The sequence below is a fragment of the Desmodus rotundus genome, chromosome 8 (assembly GCF_022682495.2).
Source record: "Desmodus rotundus isolate HL8 chromosome 8, HLdesRot8A.1, whole genome shotgun sequence".
In the NCBI taxonomy this organism is placed as follows: Eukaryota; Metazoa; Chordata; class Mammalia; order Chiroptera; family Phyllostomidae; genus Desmodus; species Desmodus rotundus.
In genome coordinates, this window is record NC_071394.1 from 29,411,243 (window position 1) to 29,427,523 (window position 16,281).

General features: G+C 37.6%; 1 protein-coding gene and 1 non-coding gene across 2 annotated transcripts in view; both read right to left on the reverse strand.

Annotated features, from left to right (window-relative positions):
• Positions 1–16,281, reverse strand: part of CPQ (carboxypeptidase Q) — a 399,977-nt gene that overhangs the window by 117,179 nt on the left and 266,517 nt on the right. The gene's annotated exons all lie outside the window — the stretch shown is intronic.
• Positions 761–864, reverse strand: LOC112315770 (small nucleolar RNA U13). Its single transcript, XR_002975919.2, has one exon. It is a non-coding gene; the product is annotated as a small nucleolar RNA U13 (small nucleolar RNA).

Consider the following 16,281-nt stretch of genomic DNA (forward strand, 5'->3'; position numbering starts at 1 on the left):
CGTACACACAAAGAGATTCAGCAAAGGCAACTCAGTTTTTAGATTCTTTCACCCCTATTCAATCTCACTTCTGTCTCTTATGCAAAGTGTAATGGGCTTTTTGATTTCAAAACTGCTTTCTCACTTTTATTGAAATTCTGAGTGTCGTCTTCTGACAGCCACAACCAACATCTCAAAAAAGCACAGGTTCAAAGATTTCAGACCAAATGACAGACTCAACTGCCTGAAACCCAAAGGCCTCTGTTAGGGTACTGTAAGGCTTATTCAGACATTGCTTCCCTCACCATACATAGTTGGGAAAAGTATTTAAGACTGTCAACTGCTCAGGGCACCTGGGATACTGGCGGCTGTGGTCGGCACATTTTATGGAGCAGATGAAATGGGCAATGCTCTTGTTTACCTTCCCCATTACTCTGGGCAGCAAACTGTGCAAGTATGGGGTTCACATACCTCTGGAGTGAGGAGATCAGCCCTGGAGGACTACAGACTGACATGTAATATTCGGAACAGAAAAAAATCAAAGCTCAACTCTGTAGACCCACACTCACACGTTTAGACTTCACCCCATTAAAGTGATAAGCTCTTCTATAAAGAGATAAGGTCCATTTGTTATTAGTAACATATGCAGTTAACCTGTCAAAGACCGTGGAAAAGCTGCTTGGGATAGTTTAGGATCTAGGCTATGCACAACACTTCTTGCCATCTTCTTCACGCTCTTAAATGTTTTTTTTTTTCTTTCTTTTTTTTTTCTCATAGTCCATGTCAGACGGGCAATGTGCCGATGTTGTAACAAGGCTTGTGGGAGGCACATGTCAAACGAGAGCGTGAACAGCCAATCATCATGCTTAGGAACTACGAAAGGATCTACACTCTTAAATGTTAACGTGGATGAGGTGGTCTGGCTACTCACAACAGATTTTCAATCAATCCATATAAAATGATCATAAGTACTCAGTTGCTAGAGAAACATTCACATGTTTTCCCGTTCAGGCCATGTTTGTGAAGGCTGTTTTGCCAACCCCATAAGAAATTATTCTGATGATATTTTTCTTTCTATTATTTAAAAAATAAATGCCCTTTTGTAAACAAAATAGAAGAAATTACATTAATCAGAGAAAACTTGAAAAAAGAAAAAAGTCACAAGACTATTAATAATAGATAAACTTTGTTAGCATTTTGGGATTTTCCTTCTATTTTTTTTTTACCATGGTTTTAAATTTCTTTAGGTTGATCCATTACATGTATACATTTTTCATTACAACCTAAATATTTACCTTTCATTTTACAGTATCCCTATTTTATATTTGGCTACAGAATATTCCATTATAAGGATGAAGTATAATTTAACTATTCTTCACTTGTTATATTTTTCATTTATTTCCAACTTTTAATATTACAAAAACAATATTGTGATGTCTGGTTTTGAACATAAACCTTTTTATAGCTGTTTGAATTTTTTAAAGATATATTATGAGAAGTTGAATTAAAGGGTAGTTTTGGGACTCTTGATATATTTTGCCAAATTGCTCTCCAAATAGTCGGTATTAAATTACTCTTCCATAAACAGTGCACAAAGTATCCCTTTGTTGTGCCCTCACAAGTATTCCCAGGTTTGTTTAATCATGAATTTAAAAGACAAAAAAATGTTACTTCATGGTTTTGAATTACATGCATTAGATTACTACTGGGATTTAACAAAATTTTTGAAAATTACATATTTAGGGTCTCTGCTCATTTATTTATTGCAGTCCTGGAGCTTCTTTATTATTGATTTGCTTAAATGTTTTATGCAGTAGGGATGCTATTGGTCATTATTTCAGTGGAACTCCTTCACGTATTTTGAATTAAATTCTGTGACTTCACTATCTGTCCTGCTTCATCCTCAGTCTTCCTGCTAACATTTCAAAGGATGGCCTTGACTTTCACAAAATGAATTAGGAGAAGAAGAAGATGTCAGGAGAGTTAAATCCAAAATGTAATTCCATCTGTAATATTATAAATTCAATATTGCTATTTCTCAACACACCAAAATTCCTTTCTAAGGCTAAGTAATAAAGACAGATGTATGTATTTTAGATAATAGTGATAATGATCATCAACACAATAACTTAAAACGGTATACAGCAGAGTGATGAGGTTTTAAAGTAGATGCTCCATAAACGTTCCCCTGCCACACCAAAAAAATAAGAATCATTTTCTTCCGATGTGGTTTTGTATAGTAAGTAACAGTGCAACATTAATGAACCCTTCCAATTAGAGGTTGTCAAAATGCATCCAGGCTTTTCTCAGGTCCTTAATGAATCCTTAATTGGTCAAACTCATTTGGCAAAGCATGCAGATGACTGCAGATTGAGTTAGGTAGCATCAGGCCACCAGAGAAATGGAATAGAGGTAAATAATCCAACAGCAGGAATCAGTGATGGAGCCTCAAAGTGCAGCAAAACCAGTTAACAGTGAAAAAAGGGGCCATGCCTTTCAAGCTTCAAGCGATGTAGACAGACGTGTATAAATATATAGTGTGTATATGGGTAAATAATTTTTGACAAAGGAGCCACATGCAAAAGAATGAAACTAGACTACAGTTTGTACCCCTGTATAAAAAACTCAAAATAAATCAAAGACCTAAATATAAGATCTGACACAATAAATTACATAGAAGAAAACATAGGTTCTAAACTCATAGACCTTGGTTGTAGAGAAGATTTTATGAATTCAACCCTAAAGGCAAGGGAAATAAGGGCAAAAATAAATGAATGAAACTATATCAAACTAAAAAGCTTCTGCACAGTAAAAGAAACTGCCAACAAAATAAAAAGGCAACCAATCAAATGGCAGATGTTTGCAAACAACAGCTCCAACAAGGGGTTAATATCCAAAATATATAAAGAACTTACACAACTCAACACCAAACAAACAAACAATTCAATTTAAAAAAAAAGGTCAGAGGACCTGAACAGACAGCTCTCCCAAGAAGACAAACAAATAGCCAACAGATATATGAAAAGATACTCAACTTCACTAGTTATTAGGGAAATGCAAATCAAAACTACAATGTTAGAGCTTCTTATGTTTCAAAATCTTTAATATTTTCAATTCTCTTTTACTCAATTTGGTAATTTTCTAATTCACATGTTCCAACTCATAAAGCCCCTCTTTGACAGCATTCCTTCTGTTGAGATTTTTTAAAAACTCTAAATCACTATACATTTTAATTTCCAATAATTTTAATTGACTCTTTTTGTACCTGTACCTTCTAATTTCATTATCACTTAGTTGTTATTTCATCAACTCCTGTTCTTTTTTTTGAAAGGGATGTTATTTATTTTTTTTTAAAGATTTTAAACATACTTATTTTCAAGTCTCTTCCATCATAATCATGTCACTCTCTGATGACTGGGGAAGCTTGGCATTCTATAACAGATATGAACTCAGGATGCTGGACTGTGTAAGGAAGTGCAAGATGGAGAGGACAGCATGCGCAGAAGAATGGAGGTTATAGAGATGATGTGAGAAATCCCCCATATAATTCCCATTTTTCTCAAGTTGGATTTTAAAATATTAAAAACATTAAATCTTCTTTTAAAAGTATGCTATGCTAAGGCATAGGATAAATGACTTGCTCTACAAATTCAAAATGCTTATTATCCCTAGGTAATCTTCATTGTCTATTATTAAGCAAGAGATTACGACTTAATACTGTTCTCAATAAGAGTGGGTTCAACGGATGAATGAAGAATAAATGGAAAAAGATTAACTGATGATGAATTTCACAAATGGAAAGACTCACTTAGGTGAAATGATCACTAATATCATGTCTCTCCAATCCCAAGAGCATATTTTTATATTTAATATTTTAAAATATTAAATATTTATATTTATGATTTAAAATTAGAACAGCCTTATGATTATATACATTCATTGAGAAGGATATTTTTCCTCTTGAAATCTTCTCTTATATCAAAGGTGCATCTTTCAACTAGTATTACTTGGGATTAAAGAAATAAAATATTTTACTATCATAATTCTGGAAGGGCTTTACACTCATGCATGGAAACAAATAAAATGACAGCAACAATTTGGAAATTCTAAATTAAATGAGAAACAGAGACAAGTCCCTAACTGAATGAATAGACTATGTTATATTATAAAGTCAGCAACAATCTGAGCTTGGTCAAAACCAGAGGAAAATTAAATTATAGGTCTTGAACTCTGGAGGCAAGTAACCTTTTCCTGGTCCCTTGATTGTGTTCTCATGAACAACTTTAACTCTTACCGCTGAAGTGAGTTTTCCTAATAAACCAGGAGAGTCATGTTTATGAGTTTATTCTACCCAGACAAGAGGACCTTAATTGGTAGAGAAAAAACTAAAAGGGAATTTGTGAATGCTTTTGATTGAAACTGAGGTATCTCTCAGAGAAACGTTTCCCTTGAAGCTATGAAAACATTTGAAGAGACTTTCCAAACAGAAGACCTCAGAAAAAAAGGATGCAGTCCAGAATTATGATGCAGTTATAAATTCTGATTCTCTTATACCCTAGCAAGACGAGAGGTGATGGATGGGAGATATGGGACCTTTAAAAAACACCACCATTGGCTCCTCCTCATAGAACACTTCCAGATGCTTGGCCTACCTTATTTCACTAGTAGCAAACGAACTGCTTTGCTCTAGTCAATAAACCAACTAAGGCTCGGGGCGGGGCGGGGGGAGTGTTAAAGTCTTTGAAAAGAATTATCATTCAGAAAGCCCCTTATAATGTTATGATCTAATGATTTAATAATTATTTTTTATAAAAAGCTGGAAAAACAGCCATAAAACATGATCACAGAGATAAATTGCATGTGAGATAAGCAGCTGGTTGACAAGAGGAACCAATTAAAGAATGAGCTGTGAAAGAACGGGATGTAAGCGACACTAAAATATTAAAACTCTATTCATAAATATGCTTTGTATGGATACATGTTTTGAACCCTAAGATATATTTTCCTAAAGACTCGTAAGATCAAATTAAATTTTAACTTCAATTTCTTAGGATAAAACAGATTTTATGCCTTGTCTACAGATATCACCCTGTGAAAATAAAAGCTGAACCTGGAAACTTATCAAATAGAGAATCACGGAAAAATAAACACTTCAAGATGAAAAGGACTTGAAGGTCATGTAATCTAAAACCTTTCCTGGTCTGCAAAGCCCTTGTACAGTTCTGAGACCAAATGCTTCTGTACACTCTGCTATTAAAAAGCTTCTAGCCACCAGCTGACCCTTTCCTTTTCTTCACAGTCAAGTGCCCTGCAGAAAAAAAATTAATGCTTCATTATCTCCACTTCCTCTCCTCTCATTCTCACCTTAACTCTCCGTGAGCAGACTTCCACTTTCCCTACTCTATTGAACCTATTCTTATGAAAATCACCAATGGGGCCCACTTCCTGAAACCATGGAACACATTTTGTTCTCATCTTCTTGATTTGTGTTTGGCACTTGACACTGTGTCTACCCTGTTCTTCCTTCACTTCCCTCACTGGTTCTCTTCTTCTCTGGCTATTACTTCTTGAATTTTACAAGGGCTTCCTCTCTGCTCTATAAATACTGGCCTACCCCAGAGACCTGGTAATGGCCCTTTCTTTTCTCACTCTGACCACTAACTGATCTCTCATGTTCTCTTGGTTCCGACCACCATTTAGATCCTAAAGACTCACAAATCTAGATCAGAACTCTATCTGAGCCCCAGACTCAAATATTCAGCTGCCTAGTAGACAATGCCATGTGGATACCCTACAGGTCTCTCATACAAACATAATCAAACCAAATGCATTGTTTGCCCCACTTACATTGGTTTTTCCTGTATTTACTCTTTCAGTAATACGTCCAACCTGTATGCATTATTTTCCCTACCTAAGTCAGCTTCCCCTGCATTTATTGTTTTACACAACCGCAAACCTTAAAGACACCCAAGTCAGAAACCTGGGCATTTTCTTAGATCTTCCTCCATATTCAGCTCTTGCAAAAGAAAATTGCCTCCTCTCCCTCCTCCTTTGATATTGTGATCATTACAAATATTTATTTAGTGTTTACTATATGTCTGATACTCTTATAAGCTTTTTAAGTTTTTATCTCATTTAACTTTTACAATAATTAATGTTACTTTATTTTACTTATTATTATTATTTTTAATCCTTACCTGAGGATATAGTTAGTGATTTTTAGAGAGAGAGGAGCAGGGGAGAGAGAGAGAGAGAAACATTGATGGGTTGCCTCCTATACACACTCTGACCAGGGATCTCAACTACAACCCTCTGGAGTAAAGGACAACTCTCCAACCAACTAAGCCACTTGGCCAATGTAACAATTGATATTATTTTAAAGATAGTAAATTGAGGCAGAGATTAGTTGGTCACTTCTGGGATTCTAACCTGGACAATCTGACTCAAGAGCCTAAGGGCGCTAACCACTGTGCTGATTTGTTATCAATGTCTGCACAGTTTAATTTCTTGACATTTTTCAAATATGTTTTCTCTGCTCCATCCTTACAGCAATCGCTGTATCTAGGCCCTTATCATTCACCAAACCAGACAATATGTCCCATGAATGCCAGGGTCATGTGTGCCTTTGTTTATCAACGTCTCCTCCCTTAGCATAATGGCTAGCATTTTGTCTATGCTTAGTAAGTGTCTCTGAAGAAACAAGTGAAGTATTTTCACCATAGGTAGATGGACATATACTCTACTCTCCAAAACGGGAAAGTTTGGAGATCGAAACAGGGAGTTGTAAATAATTACTCTGGGTCAACAGGAAGAAATTGGGACTGTTCCAGACAAATCGAGACATAGCAACATCCCAATAATTGGGCTGTCTGTGTATGTCAGATTGGTGGGTTTTTTTTAATTTTAATTTTTTTGTTTTTTGGCAGCTGAACACCACTTTCTCCTTCCACACTCTCTCTGGCATTATAGGGAATGGAAGCCTGGGAAGTATACTTCCTGGAATCTACGCCAGCAGTGTTACGGGGTTAGATGAACACAATGAACTTCATTCATGTGAAATACCAAAGACAAAAGATAAATAGAAAACATCATTACTCCTTTGAGGTGGGTAGTCACATGGACATTGGTAGACAGCGTATGTGACCTTTTGCCAATAGATTCCAAGTATCTCCCTACGAATCACTCCCTCTGTTGCTGGGGGCTGTTGAAATCACCGGTGACAGTTTTCTTTAGTTCCTTTGCTTCATGATATTCTGCATACTAGTAGCTTCAACCCTAGCCCTCTCTCTCCTAAGTCTTCCAACATTTTCATAGGTCCTTTTATTTGTAAGGTAATTAATCCTAGCCGCTTCAACAAACAAAACTCTCAGGCTTAGTTCAGTAACAGTTGATTTTTTGCTCATGCGAAGTCCAGTGCAGGTTGGTGAGAGCTTCCTCTATCTGGTGACTCAGAAAACCAGAATTCTTCCATCTTTTCACTTCCCTCTTTTTATACAGCTTCCAGGGGAAGCAGGGGCTTGAAAATATGTAGAAACTTTAACCATTTTAGCCACGGGAAACTGATACCGTATTTTTCAGAGTATAAGATGCACTTCCCTCCCCAGATTTGGGAGGAAAATGAAGGTGTATCTTACAGTCTGAATGTAGCTTACCTGGCTCACTGGAGGGTGGGGCAGTGGTAGAGTGGGGATTTTTTTCCCTATTTTCCTCCTCTAAAACTTAGGTACGTCTTATGGTCTGAAAAATATGGTACTTCACTCCCCTTTGAAGTCCTTCGGCCAGGACCATCATAAGGTCCCAGACTAATATCAAGAGAGGATAAAAGAACAATACAGTGTTTTATAAGCATTAACTTTTTCTACCATATGTTCTAGTTCTGTAAATTAAATTCCTTTCTGCTTGAAATATTTAGAGTAGCTTTTCTTCTTATTGATATCTCATAAAACAACACATAACTGTAGCACTTAATATATTAACTTTATGAAAAGGCACTAATCATTTGCTTCCACATCTAAATGTGCAAATATTGGTTTTACCATGTATGTACACAAGCACCTTATCTTACATAAAATTTTACATACATGCTTATTGTTTAGCTCATCTACCTATTGATAGATGCTATTTGTATTTATAGATTCTAATAATTAGGGTTAATGCATTAAATGAGGAAAACAAACAAATATGTGTTGATAGTGTTTGCTGAAGGAATGAATTTATACATATAAACTATTTATACATATATCTATCATTGTTCTACATCAAAATAATCTATATTTTTTAGTGAGTGATAATAGTTTTCAAAGTTATAAAGATATAGGACTGTCATCCACTGGACCTATAAGGACCAAGGCTTCATCATCATCTCTTACACCAACACTCCTGATGATGCACAGGTTGTACTAAAATGAGCCAGAGTGGATGTGAGACAGGACGTTGACTCCTGAATCTGGTAATCACTATATTTTCACAAAAAATCCATTAGTTTCTGTTTAGCTTTTATCCAAGAAACAAATAATCCATACACAAACCCACTCCTGCCACACAATATCTTAAAACATTTGTATTAATGTGATTATAGATGGGGGTGCATCATACATACTGTACTAGACCTTCATCCTTCCCATTTGAAGACGATGTTCAATGGGCAGGCACTTATTTCCACTTCAGTGACTCTGGTGAAGGCGAGTCAATTTCCAGGGATGATGTATAGTCAGTGCAGGTAGCAGAGCTAGCCTACCTCACAGGCAACATTCGATTCCTGCCTGAATTGAAATATTCATCACTGTGTCTGCCTCTTCATGTCTCTGTCAGCAAATGAAGGTCATGTTACTCCCTCCAATTTGTGTTAACAGGCAATGTGAGTACAACAAGCAATCTGAAAGGTGAATATGAATTGAGAGAAAGTACTTCAGGTGAGCCACGATGGGACTGACGTCTAATTCGGCCACTTTTCATTCAGGTTAAAATACGTTTGATGCTGAAGGTCACTATTATTTTCCTCCCAGAACTCACTCTCCAGGGTTGGTGGGGTTCAAGGAAATCCAGCTCATATGCACATTTCTTTTCTCTTTCGCTGCTTTCGATAGGAACATAGGCTTCACCAGTCACATCCTGTAAAATGGTCATGCACATTTCTTTCTTCAGAATTATTTCCTTTGGATGCTTTTCCACGACCAAGGTATTTACTGCTCATGGTGGTGGCCTTCCTTTAGCGCCTCAGAACTGGGCCCCGCAGAGGGCCTACCTTCTGTGGACAGAGCTCAGGATGATGGGAACCCCCTCGGCCTCCTGGCAGGAGAGTGGGCCATTGCTCAGAAGGCGTGGCGATAGCCTATCTTTTGCAGATATGATTCATACAACAGATATTCTAGTCTCAACACAGTCAGGGAAAACATGACATCTTAAACAGGCTTTTATACAGAAGAAATATTTTGCAAAAACTATTCTGATCTGGATGCATTTTCCCCAAAGAAAATAAAGGCATAAGAAACCTCGTTTTTGAAGACCAAATAAAAATAAGCACGTGCACATACACTCACCAAGGGAAAGCTCCTGGGACTTTAGTCTTATTACTGTATGCAGCATCCTCAGTTCGCACATAACTGAAGAAGGAGAACTTTGTGTTTGATCGTTTCTGTCTCCTTCTCCTGAGCAAGTGTCTGCTTTTTAAGTTGCTAACTATCCTTCACAAGAAGTGGAGTGGCCAAGGTTTCCTTTTCCTGATAGCATCTTATAAGATTTTAACTGCTAATAGTATTACTTTCACCACTGAATCACATGAGATAAATCTTCCCAAGTTTATGAGGTCAACAACCAAGGCTTCGTCAAAGCTGGAAAAAAGCGTCTGCACTCGAATGTTTCTCATGGTTTCAAGCAATAAGTCACAGGGAGAGTGAAACAGAAAGGCATTTATTGAAATTAAAACATCTGCTTACAAATAGTACATTTTTTCCCAGTCTGGAAGATTAGAAAAGAAAACAAAAACCCTAGATGTGTGTGTAGTAGGGAAAAATGCTAATCTTAAGTTTTATGTGTGTATGTGTGTATTTAGAAATAAGACTTGTATGAAATAATGGGAATATGCCTTATGAAAAACTGAATGCAATGAGAAAAGATAAAATAATAGTTTTCTTCTCTAGCTATCCTTCAGTAAAGGGAAAAAAGGGTATGCAATAACTGCTTCCAAATATAAAATTTTGGGACAGCGAAACATAAAACAAACAAACAAAACCTACCCAACAACTGAACCAGTGAACAGCAATCTGGTCCAAAAACAACAACAAAAGATGTTTGAATCACTTGGATGTAGATCAACTCATCTCACACATTTTTTAATCTAAAACAAACCCCACATAGTTGCTGACAGACAGTGTGGAAAGAAATACCACTTCAAAGATGATCACAGCAATTCGCAATGGCAGGACACTCCTCGTGGGAATTAACTTCATGCCATTAAGTTGCTTTTTATAGTACTTGGAGAATTACGAAAAATTTGCCACTGTGACCACAACTAATCTCCCCACTTGAAAAATTATTAAATAAATTCTGTCTTCTTCCATGAGAGGAAAAAACTCACTTGAAACACGTGTATAGCAGAAGGGACTGGAAGCAGCTCACCTCGTGGGGCTGCCTAGGTTAAAAGAGGTTTTCTGAGCTAATAGTAAACGTGATGTTTAAGATTGAGAGAGGAAGGGCAAAAGAAAAGGGATTAAATGATTAAACGAAGGGTAGATAATTAACAAAAGGCGAAACTACAGAGACAGAGAGATGATGGTGACCAGATAAACTGCCGTAGGCTTGGACTCCCGACTGACTTCCTGACCTGCACCCGCAGCGTCGCTCCTCCACTGACTGTGCTTCCCTGAGGCAGGCTCTGCGTCCACTTGGTCACGTCTCTTCGCCTCTCTCTCTCTCTTCTTTCCTTACCAGCCTGTGTTTCTGTTAGAGACCCAGGGTCTCTGTGGATTGACTGCTCCACTCCCCAAAGTGAAGCTTCCCTTTGGCCCAAAGCACTTGAGTGGGGTCACTTCTGCTACCTCTGACAAAGTCTATTGTTGGTTTTATCTCGAGTTGGGTGCTGGACTTGTAAAGATGAAAAATCATGCTTTCGAGGCTCAAGTCTGACAGTGAGTGCACATATGGAGACAGGCAAATAAGGAGAAGGACAACAGCAGAACATATTTGAGGACCTGCAAGTAGGTAGAGCATATGACACCCTTGCATCCTCACGGCAGGCAGCAGCCCCTGCGGAAGGATGGGAAGGATACACGTGTGCCCATTTTCCAGGACTGCTGCCTGTGCCCACTCAGAGACCTACCCCTACTCCTTCCAGGCCACTGACCAAAATCAATCCTCATTCCATTTTCTCTATCCATATTCACCAGAGTTAATTGTAGTAGCCCTGCGTGTCCTCACTAATATACCCATCTCTCACTTAATGATCTTTTTCATTATGAAAAAAAACATAGTACACAGGGATGAATCAGGTAGGTTATAAGGCTAGAAGTGTGATTCAAAAGTCTGAATAATACAACTGTGTTGTTTATCCCTCTAGCAAGGTCCATTCTAAAAATATGCTCTCTCTAATTACATAAAGCAACCAAGAGAGGGCTGCTCCTCCCAATGGCTTCCTGATTCACCCTCCCACTCTCTCCCCAGGCTCTCCAGTGACGGGTGCTTTGCCTGCTGTCCTTGACGACAGCCTGACTTCAGAGTAGGCCTGGTGTGAACACCGTCATGAGTGGCTGAGATTTGAAATTAGGAATTTGCTGGCTGTTGGGGGCTGAGAGATGGAGGTGGAGGAGACTGGCTTAATCATCACTAAGAAAAATCAGCATAAATTTTTCAAAGGCACTATTTTGAAAGAATAAATAAAAAACTACAGTGAAAATCTTTAAGTGAGGGATATTAAGTTGCATTTAGCAAACCTTGGCAGAATCACTGATAACAACACATTTGCTTGGATGGCCCAGAATTTTATAACCTGATATGAAAATTGGGGTCATTTTTCAAGGATGGCAACAAGATGATTTTGTGTGATAATCTTTCTGCTTGTCCAAATAATAGCCTTTAAAAGCTAATAAACACTTTTACCGAGGCCACTTAGAAGCTGCATCACCAGCCCTTGCAGATGCCATGACTTGGGGCAAGAACGGGATTAGCAGTAACTGCAGGTGCGGTTTATGGACCAGCCAGCAGTAGCTAAACCTTGAGGGAGTAGGAGGTAGACAAAAATGACTTTTCTTTCTATAGGGCTCTAATCAGTATATTTAAGCCAGTTTTGAAAACTTGAAGAGTCAAAGAAAGAAATCATAATGAAAATTCTAACATATTTAAGTAAATGGCTATTAAAGTACTATCTCAAAACTTGTGGAAAGCAGCTAAGCAAGTGCTTAGAGAGAGATGTATGGCCTTACATGTATATGTTCGAAAATAAGAAAGACGGAAAGATAATGGATTCAACATTCCCATCAAGAAGAAAACAGAAATAAGTAAAACAGAATAAACTCAAATAGAGAAGAAAATAATAGCATTTGTGTAATTCAAACTCACAAAAATTATGTGACAGTTTTTGAATATACACTTAGAGAAGAAGAATGTTAAGATAATGAGAACACTGACGATAACTGCAGAGGGAGAAGGGGATGGGCTGTGACGAGGCGAGGTACAAAAGGGGTTTCAGGTGTATTGGTGATCTCTATTTCTTTTTAAACTAAGGATCTGAAGCAATATTTGAAATTACTAAGATGAAAACTGGGTGGAGGATATGACAGGGCTTATTATTCTATGTTGCTTTCCAAATATTTGAAGTATTCCCCCATTTTAAGTAAAAGTGGAAAGGAAAATTTAAAGAGAAACATTAAAAATAAAGAAACGAGATGTTCTACTTTTGTCAGTTGTAAGTAGCATCAGGGAAAGAAATAGTAATAATTTTTGCCTTCTCCACTCAATGAGAGCTGCATGCCCAGCGCCAGCTCAGAGGTCGGTGCAGGGGGCTCCAGAGTACTAACTGCCATTGTGAGCTCACCCCGAAGTCAGAAGGAGTCTGCTCTCCTCCTCACACCAATCAAAGCTCGGAAAAATCTTATCTGATCCTACTTCATTTAAGTCCTAAAGCAAGGGTATTCACCACTACTGTCTATTATTGTTTAACGAATGACATTTTATACATTTGTCATAGTAAAATGATGATACTGTTATAAAATGTTATAGGACATTATTGACGTTTTTCTTACTATAACCACTCTCAGGTGACCTTGTCTCCCTGTCTGCCAAATCCCTTTACCAAAGTGCTCCATTGGAATTTCGAGTCGGAGAGATGACACCGTCCGCAGCGGCATTCTCATTACAGTTCTCCTCAGCATTATGTGCCACGGATTTTTAATCTTTGCAACTCTGACAGACATGGGTTTGATTCATGTAAGAGCCCGGCAAGCCTGTTGTCATTCATTTTACTGATAAGGAACTAAAACCCAGATAGGTCCAGTAACTTGCCAAAGATAATAAGAAAGACCTCAGAGGGCTGTTTTGAGTATTAAAAAAGGTCATGTATTTTTAGTTTTCTGCAGAAATTCCATACCGTTTTCCACAGTGGCTGCACCAGTCTGCATTCCCACCAACAGTGCACTAGGGTTCCCTTTTCTCCACAACCTCCCCAGCACTTGTTGTTTGTTGATTTGTTTATGATGGCCATTCTGACCCATGTGAAGTGGTATCTCACTGTGGTTTTATTTGCATCTCTCTGATGGCTAATGATCCTGAGCATTCTTTCATATGTGTCTGGGCCCTCTGTATGTCCTCCTTGGAGAAGTGTCTGTTCAGGTCCTTTGCCCATTTTTTAATTGGGTTGTTAGTCTTCTTGGAGTGGAGTTGTGTGAGTTCTTTATATGTTTTGGAGATCAAATCCTTGTCTGAGGTATCATTTGCAAATACATTTTCCCATACAGTTGGTTCCCTTTTCATTTTTCTAATATTTTCTTTAGCCATGCAGTTGTTTTATATTTTGATGAGGCCCCTTTTGTTTATTCTTTCCTTTATGTCCCTTGTTCTAGAGGACATATTGGTGAAAATATTGCTGCGTGGAATATCTGAGATTTTCCTGCCTATGTTCTCCTCTAGGACTTTAATGGTATCAGGGCTTATATTTAAGTCTTTTATTATCCACCTTGAATTTATTTTTGTGTATGGTGTAAGTTGGTGATCAAGTTTCATTTTTTTGCTGCCTTTTGACCTGGCAATTCCACTGCTGGGATTATACCCTAAGAATCCTGAAACACCAATTCAAAAGAACCCGTGCACCCCAATGTTCATAGCAGCACAATTTATAATACCCAAGTGCTGGAAGCAACCTAAGTGCCCACCAGTAAATGAGTGAATAAAAAAACTATGGTACATTTACACAAAAGAATACTATGCAGAAGAAAGAAAGAAGGAGCTCCTACCATTTGCAGCAGCATGGAATGAACTGGAAAGCGTTATACTAAGTAAAATAAGCCAGGCAGTGAAGGACAAAGACCATATGATCTCACCTATAAGTGGGACCTAATCAACAAAACAAACAAGCAAGCAAAATATAACCAGAGACATGGAAATAAAGAACAAAGTGACAGTAACCAGAGGAGAGGTGGGGAGAGGGATAATAGGGGAAAATAGGAGAAGGGCCATCAGGGAACACGTGTATAGGACCCATGGACAAAATCAAAAGGGGAAGGTTCGAGGGTGGGGTGGGGACATGGTGGCAGGAAAATGAAGACAATTGTACTTGAACAACAATAAAAAAAACAAAGTGGAAACAAAGGTCATGTAAAGTAACTGGAGATATCCCATAAATATTGGTCCTCTCCTCCCTTCTCCCAGGTGCGCTATTAATGTTTGTTGATATATGTACAGATCAATTCATGTCTGTTCATTATATTAAATCAAACTATAAGATACAGGGTTCTTTTGATTTATATCTTATATTGTTATAAAAAAATCTCCGCTTTATAAGTTTAATCACTGTTTTTGTGCAACAGCAAAAAGTAAAGTTCCAGAAAGGCAATCAGCTCAAAAATTTCTCTTACTCCTCATTTGTGCCCAATAATGGGAGTCAAATGATTTCATCTAAAATTATTCAACTATAAAAGATAAATTCACACTTCTCTCTTTCAGAAAAAGTGTAATTCCTGCATGAAGCACTTCATAAAGTATTTCTTCGTTCCACCGAGCTGCCTGAAACAAGTGAATGTGGGAAGGCTAAATGGATATATGGCTTATGGAGGTGAGAACAGAAATACAGCCTTTGAAACACTTTCTGACTTACATTTCCCCACATACATTAATCAAAGCAATAACTCGCAGTAGTTTCAATTACGTTTTAAATATATCCCTTTACAAATGTCATTATTACAGAGAAAGACCAATAATGCAGGTGGTCCTCAGTTTTATATGCATGAAGATCCTCTGAGGATGCCTAGAAATTGTAGATTCTGACTACTTAAAAGAGGAGAAAGATTATGAGAATTGACTCAGCTGGGTAAATTGTAAACAGGAAGCACTGAATTTGATTCTTTGTTTTCTCTCACTTTTTTGTCTATATTTCAAACAATTTACTTTGTAGTAAATTATGATGCCTTTGCCAGCTACTTCTGTTTTTACTATCTTTTTTTCTTTAGGGATATTATAAGTCTTTGTACCTACCGGGTTGCTAGTTAAGGACACTGGCAGAGAAAGCCCAGCTGACAGAACAAAACAAAGCTCTTGACTTTGGGTGGTGAACACACAGTGCAATACACACATGACGTGTGATGCAGTGCACACTTGTAACCTGTATAATTTCATTAAACAGTGTCACCACAACACTTTTAACTAAAAATATTTTTAAAAGCCTAACATTTAAAAGAAAAAAATGAAGCTCTCTTCATCCCCATGTGCTATGTTATTATAATTCTGTTATGAATTATAACAATTATGAGTTATTCTGTTACAATTCATAATAACAATACAACAGAGTATTATGTTATTATTATGAAGCATCTATTAAGTATCTGCTCTATAGCACTGAGGAGAGAATTGTAGATACGCTCATGGATGATGGCTATAGTAGGGTGATGGTTTGTGAACTTGGCTCGTCCAGCTCTTGTTCTGGTGGGGACGCCCCCAACCAAGCTGAACTGAGGAATGGGATACAGACATCAAAACTCGAGAGATAAAGACAATTCTGAGAGCACATTCTCTTTTGGAACATCCCTACCCACTGTTTTGTCCGTTATTGATGGTTTAGCGGATGGGGTGGGAAGGGCAGAAACTGTCTAAATTATTTCA